Consider the following 15,748-nt stretch of genomic DNA (forward strand, 5'->3'; position numbering starts at 1 on the left):
TTAATTCTTACATGCATTCCCAGACATGAACCCCCCTCCCACCTCCCTCCCCATAACATCTTTCTGGGTCATCCCCATGCACCAGCCCCAAGCATGCTGCATCCTGCGTCAGACATAGACTGGCGATTCAATTCACATGATAGTATACATGTTAGAATGTCATTCTCCCAAATCATCCCACCCTCTCCCTCTCCCTCTGAGTCCAAAAGTCCGTTATACACATCTGTGTCTCTTTCCCTGTCTTGCATACAGGGTCATCATTGCCATCTTCCTAAATTCCATATATATGTGTTAGTATACTGTATTGGTGTTTTTCTTTCTGGCTTACTTCACTCTGTATAATCGGCTCCAGTTTCATCCATCTCATCAGAACTGATTCAAATGAATTCTTTTTAACGGCTGAGTAATACTCCATTGTGTATATGTACCACAGCTTTCTTATCCATTCATCTGCTGATGGACATCTAGGTTGTTTCCATGTCCTGGCTATTATAAACAGTGCTGCGATGAACATTGGGGTACATGTGTCTCTTTCAATTCTGGTTTCCTCGGTGTGTATGCCCAGAAGTGGGATTGCTGGGTCATAAGGTAGTTCTATTTGCAATTTTTTAAGGAATCTCCACACTGTTTTCCATAGTGGCTGTACTAGTTTGCATTCCCACCAACAGTGTAGGAGGGTTCCCTTTTCTCCACACCCTCGCCAGCATTTATTGCTTGCAGATTTTTGGATCGCAGCCATTCTGACTGGTGTGAAGTGGTACCTCATTGTGGTTTTGATTTGCATTTCTCTAATAATGAGTGATGTTGAGCATCTTTTCATGTGTTTGTTAGCCATCCGTATGTCTTCTTTGGAGAAATGTCTATTTAGTTCTTTGGCCCATTTTTTGATTGGGTCGTTTATTTTTCTGGAGTTGAGCTGCAGAAGTTGCTTGTATATTTTTGAGATTAGTTGTTTGTCAGTTGCTTCATTTGCTACTATTTTCTCCCATTCAGAAGGCTGTCTTTTCACCTTGCTTATATTTTCCTTTGTTGTGCAGAAGCTTTTAATTTTAATTAGATCCCATTTGTTTATTTTTGCTTTTATTTCCAGAATTCTGGGAGGTGGATCATAGAGGATCCTGCTGTGATTTATGTCTGAGAGTGTTTTGCCTATGTTCTCCTCTAGGAGTTTTATAGTTTCTGATCTTACATTTAGATCTTTAATCCATTTTGAGTTTATTTTTGTGTGCGGTGTTAGAAAGTGATCTAGTTTCATTCTTTTACAAGTGGTTGACCAGTTTTCCCAGCACCACTTGTTAAAGAGATTGTCTTTACTCCATTGTATATTCTTGCCTCCTTTGTCAAAGATAAGGTGTCCATATGTGTGTGGATTTATCTCTGGGCTTTCTATTTTGTTCCATTGATCTATATGTCTGTCTTTGTGCCAGTACCATACTGTCTTGATGACTGTGGCTTTGTAGTAGAGCCTGAAGTCAGGCAAGTTGATTCCTCCAGTTCCATTCTTCTTTCTCAAGATTGCTTTTGGCTATTCGAGGTTTTTTGTATTTCCATACAAATCTTGAAATTATTTGTTCTAGTTCTGTGAAAAATGTGGCTGGTAGCTTGATAGGGATTGCATTGAATTTGTAAATTGCTTTGGGTAGTATACTCATTTTCACTATATTGATTCTTCCAATCCATGAACATGGTATATTTCTCCATCTATTAGTGTCCTCTTTGATTTCTTTCATCAGTGTTTTATAGTTTTCTATATATAGGTCTTTAGTTTCTTTAGGTAGATATATTCCTAAGTATTTTATTCTTTTCGTTGCAATGGTGAATGGAATTGTTTCCTTAATTTCTTTTCTACTTTCTCATTATTCGTGTATAGGAATGCAAGGGATTTCTGTGTGTTGATTTTATATCCTGCAACTTTACTATATTCATTGATGATCTCTAGTAATTTTCTGGTGGAGTCTTTAGGGTTTTCCATGTAGAGGATCATGTCATCTGCAAACAGTGAGAGTTTTACTTCTTCTTTTCCAATTTGGATTCCTTTTATTTCTTTTTCTGCTCTGATTGCTGTGGCCAAAACTTCCAGAACTATGTTGAATAGTAGCGGTGAAAGTGGACACCCTTGTCTTGTTCCTGACTTTAGGGGAAATGCTTTCAATTTTTCACCATTGAGGATAATGTTTGCTGTGGGTTTGTCATAGATAGCTTTTATTATGTTGAGGTATGTTCCTTCTATTCCTGCTTTCTGGAGAGTTTTTATCATAAATGGATGTTGAATTTTGTCAAAGGCCTTCTCTGCATCTATTGAGATAATCATATGGTTTTTATTTTTCAATTTGTTAATGTGGTGAATTACATTGATTGATTTGCGGATATTGAAGAATCCTTGCATCCCTGGGATAAAGCCCACTTGGTCATGGTGTATGATCTTTTTAATGTGTTGTTGGATTCTGATTGCTAGAATTTTGTTGAGGATTTTTGCATCTATGTTCATCAGAGATATTGGCCTGTAGTTTTCTTTTTTTGTGACATCTTTGTCAGGTTTTGGTATTAGGGTGATGGTGGCCTCATAGAATGAGTTTGGAAGTTTACCTTCCTCTGCAATTTTCTGGAAGAGTTTGAGTAGGTGGACATGAGTTTGAGGAAACTCCAAGAATTGGTGATGGACGGGGAAGCCTGGCGTGCTGCAGTCCATGGGGTTGCAAAGAGTTGGACTCAGCTGAGCGACTAAACTGAACTGAAGTGAAGGTCTTAGAGGCTGAATAAAGCTCATTTCCTATCATCAAGAAATGGAGGACAAAGAAAAGCTATTGTGCCCAGGGGCCCCACAGAGTCTTGCTTTGTATCAATCTCAGGGCTGCTGTTGACTTCAGAGATTGTTTTTGCAAGGCCAGATGAAATGGAGAGATTAAGCTATGTCTTAATATCTTTGAAAAAATATCTTCCTTCAGAAAAATTTCCCCTGAATTCCAGATTGTGTTAGGTTGATTAATTTCAGTCTAACACCATTCTCTCGCTGTGTTTGCTGGTTAGAGCAGTGAGCTGATGTGTCATTAGCTTTGTATTCTAAGGCCATGACTAATTTGTCAGGAAGTTTTCTTTATTGCACAAGCTCTCAAAGGTGTTTATAGATGTATTTGAGTTCCCTTTATGGCTCCTAGGATGCACATATCTAAATCACAACACCGCCCTCATCCACTTGGCTTATTATACACAAAGATGTACAAGACCATCTATAAAAGGAAGGACAAAGACCACGTTTGAAATACCCAGAGGCCAGTTATCTTCACAGCATCTAGGTGACACTATATGGGTTAGGTTATGGAGCAAGTTATTTTTTAGTTGCTCTGCTTGCTTTGTATCTAACAACTGCCCACATACCTAATGCAACAAGTTTCTTTACTAACAAGGAACACAATAACCATCTCTCCTCTCTGCTTCCCTTCTACTCTCTTCCTTCCTGTAACCTTCCAGAGTAATTACTACTATGGATTTTGGAAAGGCTATGTGCTCTGCACTGTGGAAGGGCCTGAGATAAAGCATAGTTGGTTTTTGCTCTCAAATAGCCTGGAATGTGTCAGAGTTCTAAGTGCACAGAGATTGTTCTATAAATGCTGGTTACCAGAACTTGCAAATTACTGGGGAATTAATTCGTAGGAGGAGTGCTTATCGAGACCCAGAAAAAAGTGAAAGTTGCTCAGTCGTGTCCAACTCTTTGCAACCCCATGGGCTGTAGCACACCAGGCTCTTCTGTCCATGGAATTCTCCAGGCAAGAATATTGGAGTGGGTAGCCATCCCTTTCTTCAGGGGATCTTTCAGACCTAGGGATCGAACCCAGGGCTCTTAAATGCAGGTGGCTTCTTTACCGACTAAACATTGTACATATCCTCTGCCTTTGGGGAGCTGGCAGTTTAGGCAGGAGGGGAAAAAAGCAGCACACATTAAACAAATATTGAACAATTAAATTTAAACTGTGAGATGGTTATTATTTTAAATATAAATAGGCATTTTAAACGACCCAAACTAGGGAATTCCCTGGTGGCCCAGAGGTTAAGATTTCACATTTTCACCACTGAGGGCCTGGAATCGATGCCTGGTCTGGGAACTAAGATCCCACAAGCTGTGCTGCATGGCAGAAGAAATTTAAGAAAGAAAGGAGTGAAACTAATGAGAAAAGAGGTAGAGGAGAGGAGGTCTCTGTTCCTTTTTGGCTTCTTCTATGTAGGCAATAGCTTTGGTTTATGATTAGTAGATAAACTAAGCCAATCAAACCCATGACCATTGATGAACCTGTAACCATTTCCATATTAGCACTGTACACTAAATTTGTTGAGGTCTTAATGATCCTTATAGTTTAAGACAACAATTTTAATCATGAAAATTCCCACTGAGGCTGGGAAATAGTGCTAGACAGGGTGTGATTGTGTTGTAGCTCTCAGAGAAATTCTGAAGATCAGAAGTACTGAAATAGGAAACAAAAGAGTGCCCGACAGCTGCAGCCTTTGGCTCCAAGGAATCAACATAGGGTACCTTTGATCCGGCCTTCACAACTATTCTAAGTCCTGCCCTGTGCCTGGAGGTTGACCAGTGTAGATGAAATCAAGAGATGCCTTGGCCTTCTACTTTCCAGCTGGGCTTGGTCAATGGATTAAGCTGGCAAGACACCAGAGAGAGAGAGGCGAACGGAGTCAGAGTATTGATTCTTCTGGCTTTCTACTTTGGAATCATGATGGGTTGGCTGCCTTCATTAACTGAAAGGTCACAACTCCTGTTGGGGGGTCCTTTTTGTGTAGCTGTCGCTCCTGATCCTTGCCCCTTTAGGTCTAGACATGAACCACCTACTAGTCCTAAGGTACAAATCCTTGCTGTACAAATCCTTGTTGACTTCCTGACTTCTGCCTGAACTCGGGTAGCCTCGGCCTGCAACAGCTTGAAGTGGGGCTTGGGTTCCCAGCTGGAGATCGAGGCTGGGTCCCAGCGGTGAGAGCGCCAGATCCTACCCACTAGACCAGTGGTCGGTGACAAGGGCCCTGGCTTTTCAGCTTTGCAGAAAAGAATTCCTACAAAGAATAGGAATAGTGAAGCAAGTAAAGTACTTAAGGAAAAAGAGTACTGTAGGTGTGGACAGACACATGGCCGGGCTGAGAGAGAGTCACTGAGGGGCACCCTGCGGCAGTTTGAATTACCTTTATGGGGCATTTCTTCCGGGTTTCCCTTGGCCAATCATTTTGATTTGCCTGGTTCACAGCCCATATTTGGCTTATCTCAGGATCCTCCCTTGTGTGCACACACATCTCTTTGCCAAGATGGATTCTGCTGCAAAGGCCTGTGGGCAAAGCGTCCCTTGACAGCACTCATCTTTGACCTCCAAGGAACCTTTTTGTGCATGTGTGGTCTGGGAAGTCTCCAGACTTCAAGAACGAGAAATACATGGTCTGGGCAGGGCCCAGCTTCCTCCCTTAATTGCCCTACTATTCCCATCTTGGAGTTTCAGTCCACATGGAATGAATGAATCTCCAATCTCTTTACCCTGGGCACGAGGGTGGGGGTGGATGGGGGTGGAAGGCATCTACCTCCTGCCTATGTCCATTGCTTGGTAAATAGAGTTGTTATTACACTCAAGTACCCAACTGCAGCAAGCTGCTGATTTCCAGTTTAGTGTAGGTTCTGGGATGGCTGAGGAACTTCAGTGCGGTGGTTATATCTACCCATGAGACCATTTCTTCCAAGCCACGCTGAGATGCTAACTTGGATGGCATATGTGAGTTTTTCTTTTTTAAACATTTATGAAATTAACACAACATTGTAAAGCAATTATCCTCCAATTTTTAAAAAAAGAGGAAAAAGCAAATATTTGTTTACTTGGCTGTGGGATCTTCAATCTTCATTGTGGCATGTGGGGTCTTTAGCTGTGGCATATGAACTCTAAGTTGTAGCATGCGGGATCTAGCTCCCTGGCCAGGAATTGAACCCAGGTCTCCTACACTGGGAACACAGAGTCTTAGCCACTGGACCATCAGGGAACTTTCAGCATGTATGAGTTGGAGAGTGGAGTAAACCTAGTTGATGCGATGACAGTGGTTGTAACCAATCATTTGCGGGAAAATACTGTGGACTCCACCTCTGAAGAGAGTTCCAGCATGCAAGGAGACCGAGCCACCCAGTTGTCGGCAAACAGTGACTGCCATCCACTCTTGTCAACGTTTTTGGTAGCTACACCAGGATCACTTCCCATGTGCGCTTGCAAAAAGCATTGAATTGCATGCACTGCTTAATTAGCTAAAGCTCTAACAGCCCCATTTGCATGTGAAAAATGCTGTTTGCATGAGAAAATGCAGAGTTTTGTGCACACAAATGATTTGCTTATACAAAATTGTATCTAACATTTTGGGTTCTCAAAAACTTATTACTTAAAGCTCATGGTCTTAGAGCAGTTATCACAAGATGGGAAAGCAACCTGATGTCAGTCTTTCTTTTCCCACGTGCGGTTTTATCCCAGGCCTTCACATCCTATCTGCTTGTCTTTAACTGCTCTCTTTCTGAATCTGCCCAGGAGATTCAAGGAGTTGGGGTGGAGGGGTGGTGGCGGGGCAGGGGGAAGAAACAGAGGCTGACATCCTGCTTCACTTCCCACTGACAGCTGAGCTCTTGTCATAGTGCCTTGCAACCAACATTGATGTGCAAATCAAGATCTCACAAGGATTTGTAAGTCCCAGGTGGAACTCCTCGCAAAAGCATTTTAAAAACAAAATAGCCTTTTGACGTGTGAACTGATTAAGTGTGATATGCCCTTTCCTTTGAGGATAAACTTGGAGAACTCTGAAGTAAGACCCACAGGATGGCTGGTCAGACATTAGTCACTCATTCCAAGGTAGTATGTTAACATCCCAGAGCAAACTTGGGGCTTTACTCTGGAGCAAAGTAAAATTATGGCACTGAAAACCTTTGGACTGTCCGCGTTGTTGTTGAGTAGCTAAGTTGTGTCCAATTCTTTTCCGACCCCATGGACTGTAGCCTACCCTCTGTCCATGGAATTTTCCCAGGCGAGAATACTGGAGTGGGTTGCCATTTCCTTTTTCAGGGGCTCTTCCTGATCCAGGGATTGAACCCTTGTCTCCTGCATTACCAGGTGGTGTCTTTATCACTGAGCCACCTGGGAAGGCCTTCAGACTGTCCGTAGCCCACATGATTTTATTTTAGCCATGAAGTGATATTTCCTATTCAAATAAAGAATGTTTGGTATTGAAACTGTTAAGTAGTTTGAAAAGCTTACAATTCGTGTAAGTCAATCAACCAACTCTGTCAAATAAATATTTATTTCCTACTGTGGGCTGGGTACCATCTAGGCTGCCGAAGTGAAAATAAAGTGAAAGTGTTAGTCGCTCAATTGTGTACTCTTTGCAGCCCATGGACTGTAGCCCACCAGGCTCCTCTGTCTGTGGGATTCTCCAGGCAAGAATGCTGGACTAGGTTGCCATTTTCTTCTCTAGGGGATCTTCCCCACCCAGTGATTGAACCCAGTGCTCTCACACTGCAGGCAGATTCTTTAACATCTAAGTCACCAGGGAAGACTGCCAAAGAAATACTAAAAAAGTTATGGTCCTTGACCTCAGGGAAATTATATACTTACTGAGTTAAAGGAAATACATATGAAATGAGATAAGTAGTGAAGAATATGGTAGAGTGTTATATTCAGATTGATATTTACTTAACACCTATTAAATGTTAGCCATGGTAGTAGGGGTAAAATGGTTGGACTTTGCTTTGATTCAGAGGTGCTTACTATCTGGTTGGTGAGTGATGTGGGCATAGGTTGTATTTGTTAGAGGATTTGAGAAGAGGGAGGGCATAGTAGGCTGGGATAATTGAGAAATGACAGAATTTCAGCTGACTCTTAAATGATGGGTAAGATTTCAGTGGTTGAAGATGAGGAGTCAGCTTTAATCAAAGAAGAGGAATAGAGGGCTGGAAGCTGGAATATGCATGATAGAATGGGTTAGAAAAGGAGCTGACTGGCTTATTTTTTTAAGAAAAATATTAATTATTTTATAATAATTATACAAAACTATAAAAAATTTATAATAATTTGAAGCACAGTTAATTTGCAATGTAACAGATGTATAGCAAAGTGATTCAGTTATACATCTATTAGACATAAATATATATATATATTTTCATATTCTTTTCCATTGTAGGTTATTACAAAATATCGAAAATATTCCCCTGTGCTGTACAGTATGTCCTTATTCGATTCCTATTTTATATACAGCAGGGTGTAGCTGTTAATTCCAAATTTCTAATTTATCCTTTCCTTGCACCTTCCCCTTTAGTAACCATAAGTTAGATTTCTAAGCCTGTGAGTTTATTTCTATTTTGTAAATAAGTTCATTTGTATCATATTTTAGATTCCACCTGTAAGTGATGTCATAGAACATTTGCTTTTATCTGTCTTCATTTGGTATGATAATCTTTAGGTTCATCAGCATTGCTACAAATAGCATTATTTCATTCTTTTTATAGCTACATAATTTTCCATTGCATATGTATACAACAGGAGAGGCAATAGCAACCCACTCCAGTGTTCTTGCCTGGGAAATCCCATGGACAGAGAGGCCTGGTGGGCTACGGTCCATGGAGTCACAAAGAGTCAGACATGACTGGGTGACTGAACTCACACACGTATACATCTTCTTTATTCATTCACCTGGCAATGAATGAATGACACGTTGTGTCCATATCTTGGCTATTGTAAATGCTGCTGCTATGAACACTGGAGTGCATGGGTGTTTTTGAATTAGGGTTTTCATCTTTTGGGGCTTCCGAAGTGGCTTAGTGTTAAAGAATCTGCCTGCCAATGCAAGAGATGCAAGAGACATGGGCTCAGTTCCTGGGTCAGGAAGATCCCCTGGATGGGGAAATGGCAACCCGCTCCAATATGCTTGCCCGAAATATTCCATGGACAGAGGAGCCTGGCAGGCTACAGTCCATGGGGTCAAAAAGAATCTGACAGGACTGAGCACGCACACACTTTGTAACTTTCGTCTTTTTAACTGGTTTATTTTTTAAAGACAGGCATTGGTTTGGAGAGTAGTAGGGGATGTGTCCTTCTCTCTTTGACTTTGCCCTAGAAACTTTAAAGACGGGGACCATCAGGGTACACCTCGGTGGGGAACATCAGTTAGGTGGCGTGTCATGCTGCCAGGAACGGTATTCCTTTCCACTCCTTTCTCTTTAATTGCCAGGCGTCTATCTTTTACAATAGAGTGCCTTTTCTTCTGCAGATAAACGCCAGGTGAGCTCTCGTTTTATATGTGGGAATGTTTCAGCAGTGTCCTCAGCAAAAGCCCTGTCATCAATCACGCTTGACAAAGTCGGGGATGAGGGAGGAGGGGAGACGTTTGCTTTTCATTTAGGGAGGCACAAAGGTCAAAGCCAGCTTTGCTCTCAGTAGGGTTTTCAGTCCCAATATTCTGGTCTACACCTTTCTTTCTTTCCTTGTCAGACTTGTAGCATTTTTTTCTGCCCTTTTCAGCTTCTTTCTTATACGAAATGTATTTTACAAGTCTCTGTCAGGTCCTATGAAATATCCTTGATGCACAAAGTCTAGAGGGCCTTTAAAAAGTTCCCTCATCTTGTATTATTCAGGGAACACTGATCAGTCCTTTCTTGTCTCTACATCTCCCTTCTTGGCTTTGCTGTGAAGACAGGGCTGGGACAGCCAGACTGATGGAGGAAGGAAAGAAGAGAAATGGCAAACAGAAAGAAAGTAATTCTGTGTTGGGCCAGCCACTGGCTCATGCTCAGAGCGGGGTAGATACAAGGGAGCCGAATGAAATTGCAGAGAAGTCTTGGACTGGCTTGGTGGGATGGGAGCAGTCCAAGCTGAACAACAGAGTGGACTTGCTGAGTAATTCAGATCGGACCTCAGTCTAGCCTGGATGATCAGTGCACGTTAGAGAATCAGAACCTGACTGCGGGCGAACCAGAGGCTTAGCTTAAGCTCTGTGATGGTGTGTCAGGGCCAGGCATGGGTCAGTGAACCAGTGAAGTTGCTCAGTCGTGCCCGACTCTTTGCAATCCCACTGTAGCCTACGAGGCTCCTCCATCCATGGAGTTTTCCAGGCAAGAATACTGAAGTGGGTTGCCATTTCCTTCTCCAGGGGATCTTCCCGACCCAGGGATCGAACCCAGGTCTCCCGCTTTGTGGGCAGACGCTCTACTGTCTGAGCCACCAGGGGTCAGTAGTCAGATAAAAATCAAACCTAGGAAGACATCACAGCACAAGGAAGGATGGGGAGGCACTCAGTCCAGGTGTAGAAATGGAAACTGCCTCCTTCCTGAGATCCACAACGGAGAGGAAAACATGCTCTCCCCCGGGAACAGGACTTAACACAGGCGACAAGGTTAGCCACCAGCAGGGCCAGGCAGGTACCCAAACAGTGAGGAGAGCATGCTGTAGGAAGGCATGAAGGGTGGGGACTGTGGTCAGTCAGACTCTGCCCATCCTGTCTGTCTGAAGGGAGAGGTTGCTCCTCAGGGCTAGTAGATACCTAGTCACCTAGAGGAAAACAAGCCCAGTACTGCCAGTTCTGATGTTTTGCAAAATAAAAAGTTAAAAAAACAAGAAAAAATTAGATTTTTGAAACCACTCTTCCTTTAAAAAAAAGTCTTGGCAATGAATTCACATTTTTTGAAAAACACCATAAGGCCAGGATTGTACAGGCTAAACCAAACACATCTGCGGGCTACCCGTGTGCCAGTCCCGTAGGTGGGAAGAATGGGCTCCCTGCCACTGGACAGAATTGACATCTCCACTCCCTACTGCCTGACTGTCTGACTCTTCGACCTGTGTTATTAGCCCTTTGAAAGCCTCTGGATCCTTATAAGCAAGGGGTAGACAGTAATAATTTAGGTATAGAGTGCTGTAATAATTACTAGTGATATATGTGGAGTCCCTTATCTACTTTATTCTTTTAAGGACTTTAACACTAAACTTTACATATTTCATGAGCACAGTTTGATCTGTTTTGACATATGCATACACCTATGAAACTATCACACAATTTAGTATAAGCAAGTCGAACGTTTTCTTGTACTTCTTTGCATTCTTGTCTGGAAAATCCCATGGACAGAGGAGGCTGGTGGGCTATATAGTCCAGGGGGTCACAAAAGAATCAGACACGACTGAGCAACTGAACCGCCCCACCACTAATTCTGCTTGGCTCAAGAAAAGGCATCCAGGGATCAGGGAGAGGCTGATGGGGTAGAGAATTCGTAGAAGTGGGAGGAAGAGGAATCTCACAGGGAAGGTCAGTCAACCAGTGGTCAGCAAAATCGTGGTTGCTTTCAGAGCACTCGGTGGAAACCAGGAGCCATGCTGCCTCTCTCTAGGGGATACAAAAAGGCAAGGATGCCTCTAGTGTGAATCGAGTCTCAGACAACTGAAAAGTAAATAACACAGAACACAAATGTACACACGATAGCAGCAGGTAGTAGAGGATTCGTTTCTAAATCCTCGTTGGCTCCAGCACCAGCAACCAATTATTGTATTTACTGATCTGGCTATGAATATGACAACAGTAACTTACTATGTCAAAGACTGAGGAGGCTATCTTACTTCCTCAGTCTAAGTAGAGAATCTACCCTACTTAGTAACTAGTAATGCCCAGTTCCCATCCCCCACCCTCTCCCACGTCACCATTCTCCATTCTGTCTCAAATCTGTTTCTCTTTCTCTTACTGTCTTCCATCTGCTGTCTTATTCTCCTTTCTTCTCTCATCCAAAGGGCTGTTAAGTCCTCCTATATATTCTCCCTCCTATGTATCTCTTTAAATCTGTCCCTCTTTTTAATTCCTAGTGTCTATAAATTTCTCATTTCCTAATTCACTTTGCTTAATCTAGAATTATGCATCACCTTGATGCCTTTCTTCCCCCCCCAAAGCTGACGTGCCTCTCTACTGTCTGTTGAATGAAGGTCAGATCCTTTGACATACTATTCAAGGTCCTTTATACACTCTTCTGTACCTAGCCCACAGACCTATTTTTCCTTCTGTTCCCTTCATCCTACAAACCCCAAGACCACCACTTTAGAAGCTCTTTGTTGGGAAAGACCTCCATAGATTACATTCATTGTTTAAGGATAATTGATTCTGTGATTTTTCTTAGATCCTACAATAACTCTGTTTGAAACTTTATTACTTTCTGCTTAGGAATATACATGCTTCCCTAAAACATGTCTCCCATCCCCCTTAATGTTAATAACTTAAACACATCCCAATAACTTAATCCATCATTAGCTGAGGTCTGTTTGGTCGTTTTTCCAAGAGCCACGCCTGTTTGATGCATTGCTCCCTGCTTGGTCATGACAGTCCTGTGATGCATTATGTCACTCAATATTTTCACCCCAGAATAATAAATAGCAGAAATGAGACATCTGCCTACAATTTATTCCTGTTATGTCTTTTCCTTCCTGAAAAGGAAATGCCAACACTTCTAAAATGAGAAAGCTAGGTCAACTTAACCCTTTAAAAAGTTACCACGGATCCAAGGGACAGTCACATCATTTTTTTGTGTGTGTCGTACATGTTTGGTTGAAACACAAAAATATTTTTGCCTTTAGCTTGAAAAGGTGTTACGTTAATGAATTAAGAGTGAATGCGAACGTATGTGTCACTGCACTCACCACAGGGACCCACGGACATGGTAGACTGGGCCCGGAGGGAGGCGGTTGAGAGTGGTGGGTGGTCGAGAGCATGGATTTTGGACTCAGGCCCTTCTTCTCTTGTTTACTAAGTGAATGCTCTTGGATCTACGATTGCTGAAGTCTTCAGTTCAAAAAAATGAAAATGACTGTCTATATCACATAGGGCCCAGGGTGGATGAAATGAGCTAGTATAAGCAAAATATCTAATATATATATATATATAAAATATATATAGCAAACTCTTAGTAAGTGGTATTATTTTTAATTTGGTAGAGAAGTATACAGACCATGATAACTCATACATTGGAGAAGGAAATGGCAACCCACTCCAGTGTTCTTGCCTGGAGAATCCCAGGGACGGGGGAGCCTGGTGGGCTGCCGTCCATGGGGTCGCACAGAGTCGGACACGACGGAAGCGACTTAGCAGCAGCAGCAGCAGACATAAAAGAAGTAGCTGTAGAGAAAGAGTATCTAACAGAGTTCTGGGGTAGATTTCACTGAGATTGCAGGAGTGTCTAACATTTATTGAGTCCTTATAATGTGCTAAGAAATGTTCAATTCTCACCACAAGCTTTTGAGGTTAGATGCGATTGCTCATCTCTGTTTCAGCTATGGCCATATCAGCAGATCCCTATACATACGAAAGTCAGTAACTGGATACATTTGAGGATAGGAGGCAAAGGAGCTCCTGTACAGGGATCGAGGTGATGCACTTGAGGAGCTGAGAGTCGTAACAATGGAGAAGAGAGGAAGAAATCTCTACCAGGTCTAAAGGGGAGGAAGCAGGGACCGGCTTCATGCTTCTTTCCTGTGATTTCTAGGGGCGCTCAGAGTGCTTCGTATAAAGTAGTTAACAGTAAATTAATGAATTTAGGAAAATAATCTGTAAAATATGGTTTGTCACCGCCAGTATATTCATAGGAAACAGCAAGAAGCATCCATATAAATATTTTGCTTATTTTTTAGATTTTATTTTATTTATTTTTTATGAGCTGTTTTTTTTTTTAATTTTTATTTTTCTTTATTTTGCTTTATAATACTGTATTGGTTTTGCCATATATTGACATGAATCAGCCACGGGTGTACATGAGTTCCCAATCCTGAACCCCCCTCCCACCTCTCACCCCATATCATCTCTCTGGATCATTCCCGTAAATATTATGCTTTAAAAAAAACTTGAATGTTGAAATCACTAGTCACTCTGTGGAGAGAGGTTTACTGTCTTGGGGGAAAATTGTTTTCTGTAAAGACCAACCATGAATTATCTGTTGATTAAAAAAAAAAAATAATAGAAGGCACCTGGAAAACAGGGAGAGAGAAGTAGAAGATCCAAACCGTAAAAGATTGAAAGCAGATGAGGGAGAAAGGCATGCGGTGCAGGCTGTACGGTGTCTTGCTGCTGCTCTGCCAAGTCGCTTCAGTCATGTCTGACTCTGTGCGGGCTGCAACCTGCCAGGCTCCTCTGTCCATGGGATTCTCCAGGCAAGAATACTGGAGTGGGTTGCCACGCCCCCCTCCACGGGATCTTCCTGACCCTGGGGTGGAATCCATGTCTCTTGCATTGCAGGCAGATTCTTTACTGCTAAGCCACCAGGGTTTCCCTTGTGTATTTCTTTGAGCCAAAGTCGCTGGTCCACTGAAAGGGAACAAGCCAGCTTGCTGAACGATGTCAACACAAACCAACAACAGAACCTGGAAAGCGTCTCAAAAACGGTCCAACTGAATAAAAATTTAATCTCATCACTTGTCTGACACTGAAGACCAAACAACTGCTTACCTTACAGGGTCTTCAAACTTTTTAGCAGCTTTTGTTGGATGGTGCATACTGTCTTGGGCCTTCTCGCTGGCTTAGGAGTAAATAAGACTTATTATCATTGAAGCAAGTGGGCCTGTAATGCAGGAGCCCAGAGGAGATGTGTGTTGGATCCTTGGATTAGGAAATTCCCCTGGAGGAGGGCATGGCAACCCACTCCAGTATTCTTGCCTGGAGAATCCCATGGACAGAGGAGCCTGGAGGGCTACAGTCCCCAGTGTCTCAAAGAGTCAGACATGACTGACATGCACATTGTTTTGCGGACTGGCTGCCAGAGAGAACATAGCTTGCAAAGCAAGTGCCATCAACCTGGGGCACTCTGATCCCAGGCACCCTCTAGGCTCTGCTTCTAGAGGAAGGTGTGATAAACTTCCAGTCATGTTAATAGCACCAAGCTTTTAGGTAAAAAAGCTGAAACTCCAGTACTTTGGCCACCTCATGCGAAGGGTTGACTCATTGGAAAAGACTCTGATGCTGGGAGGGACTGGGGGCAGGAGAAGGGGATGACAGAGGATGAGATGGCTGGATGGCATCACGGACTCAATGGACGCGAGTCTGAGTGAACTCCGGGAGTTGGTGATGGACAGGGAGGGCCTGACGTGCTGCGATTCATGGGGTCGCAAAGAGTCGGACATGACTGAGCGACTGAACTGAACTGAACTGTACAGTCTACAAAGCGCCTTCACACACTTCCCTTGGGTGTCATAGAATCCTGATGGAACAGACCTTTTCACCCAGTTTATTAGATTTGAAGGGCTGAGTCTCAGAGCAGTCAGCTGAAGTGTCTCGGGTTGTGTGGTGAAGCTAGGATACCTGTCTCCAATGTCAGACTGGAGGCTCAGTGCTTCTTCCTTATCATCGTTTGCTTCTGCAGACTAGTCATGGGGGCTATTTCTAGAGCTGAGGTCTGTTCCCAGGTCAGTGTCCAGAAAACCCAGAAATAAGGATGGCACATACTCTGAGATGATTAAATGAGCTTCTGTTAGCTAGGATTCTATAATTATTTTTAATTAATTAGTCCAGTAGAGTCCATTCAATGGAAGAATCTACATATACTAATTGAAGAGTGTTTTTTTTTAAAAACTCTTTAAGAATGCTTGAATCTATTCTGTACAGTGATTAATATATAACACACAAACAACACACACATATTATAAATGCCATGCTATTCACTGATATGTCTGTTTTTTTTTTTTTTTTCACTAAAGAAATTCCAAAACGTGCTAACAAGTCTGCA

This window comes from Ovis aries, chromosome 26 (genome assembly GCF_016772045.2).
Source record: "Ovis aries strain OAR_USU_Benz2616 breed Rambouillet chromosome 26, ARS-UI_Ramb_v3.0, whole genome shotgun sequence".
Classification (NCBI taxonomy): domain Eukaryota; kingdom Metazoa; phylum Chordata; class Mammalia; order Artiodactyla; family Bovidae; genus Ovis; species Ovis aries.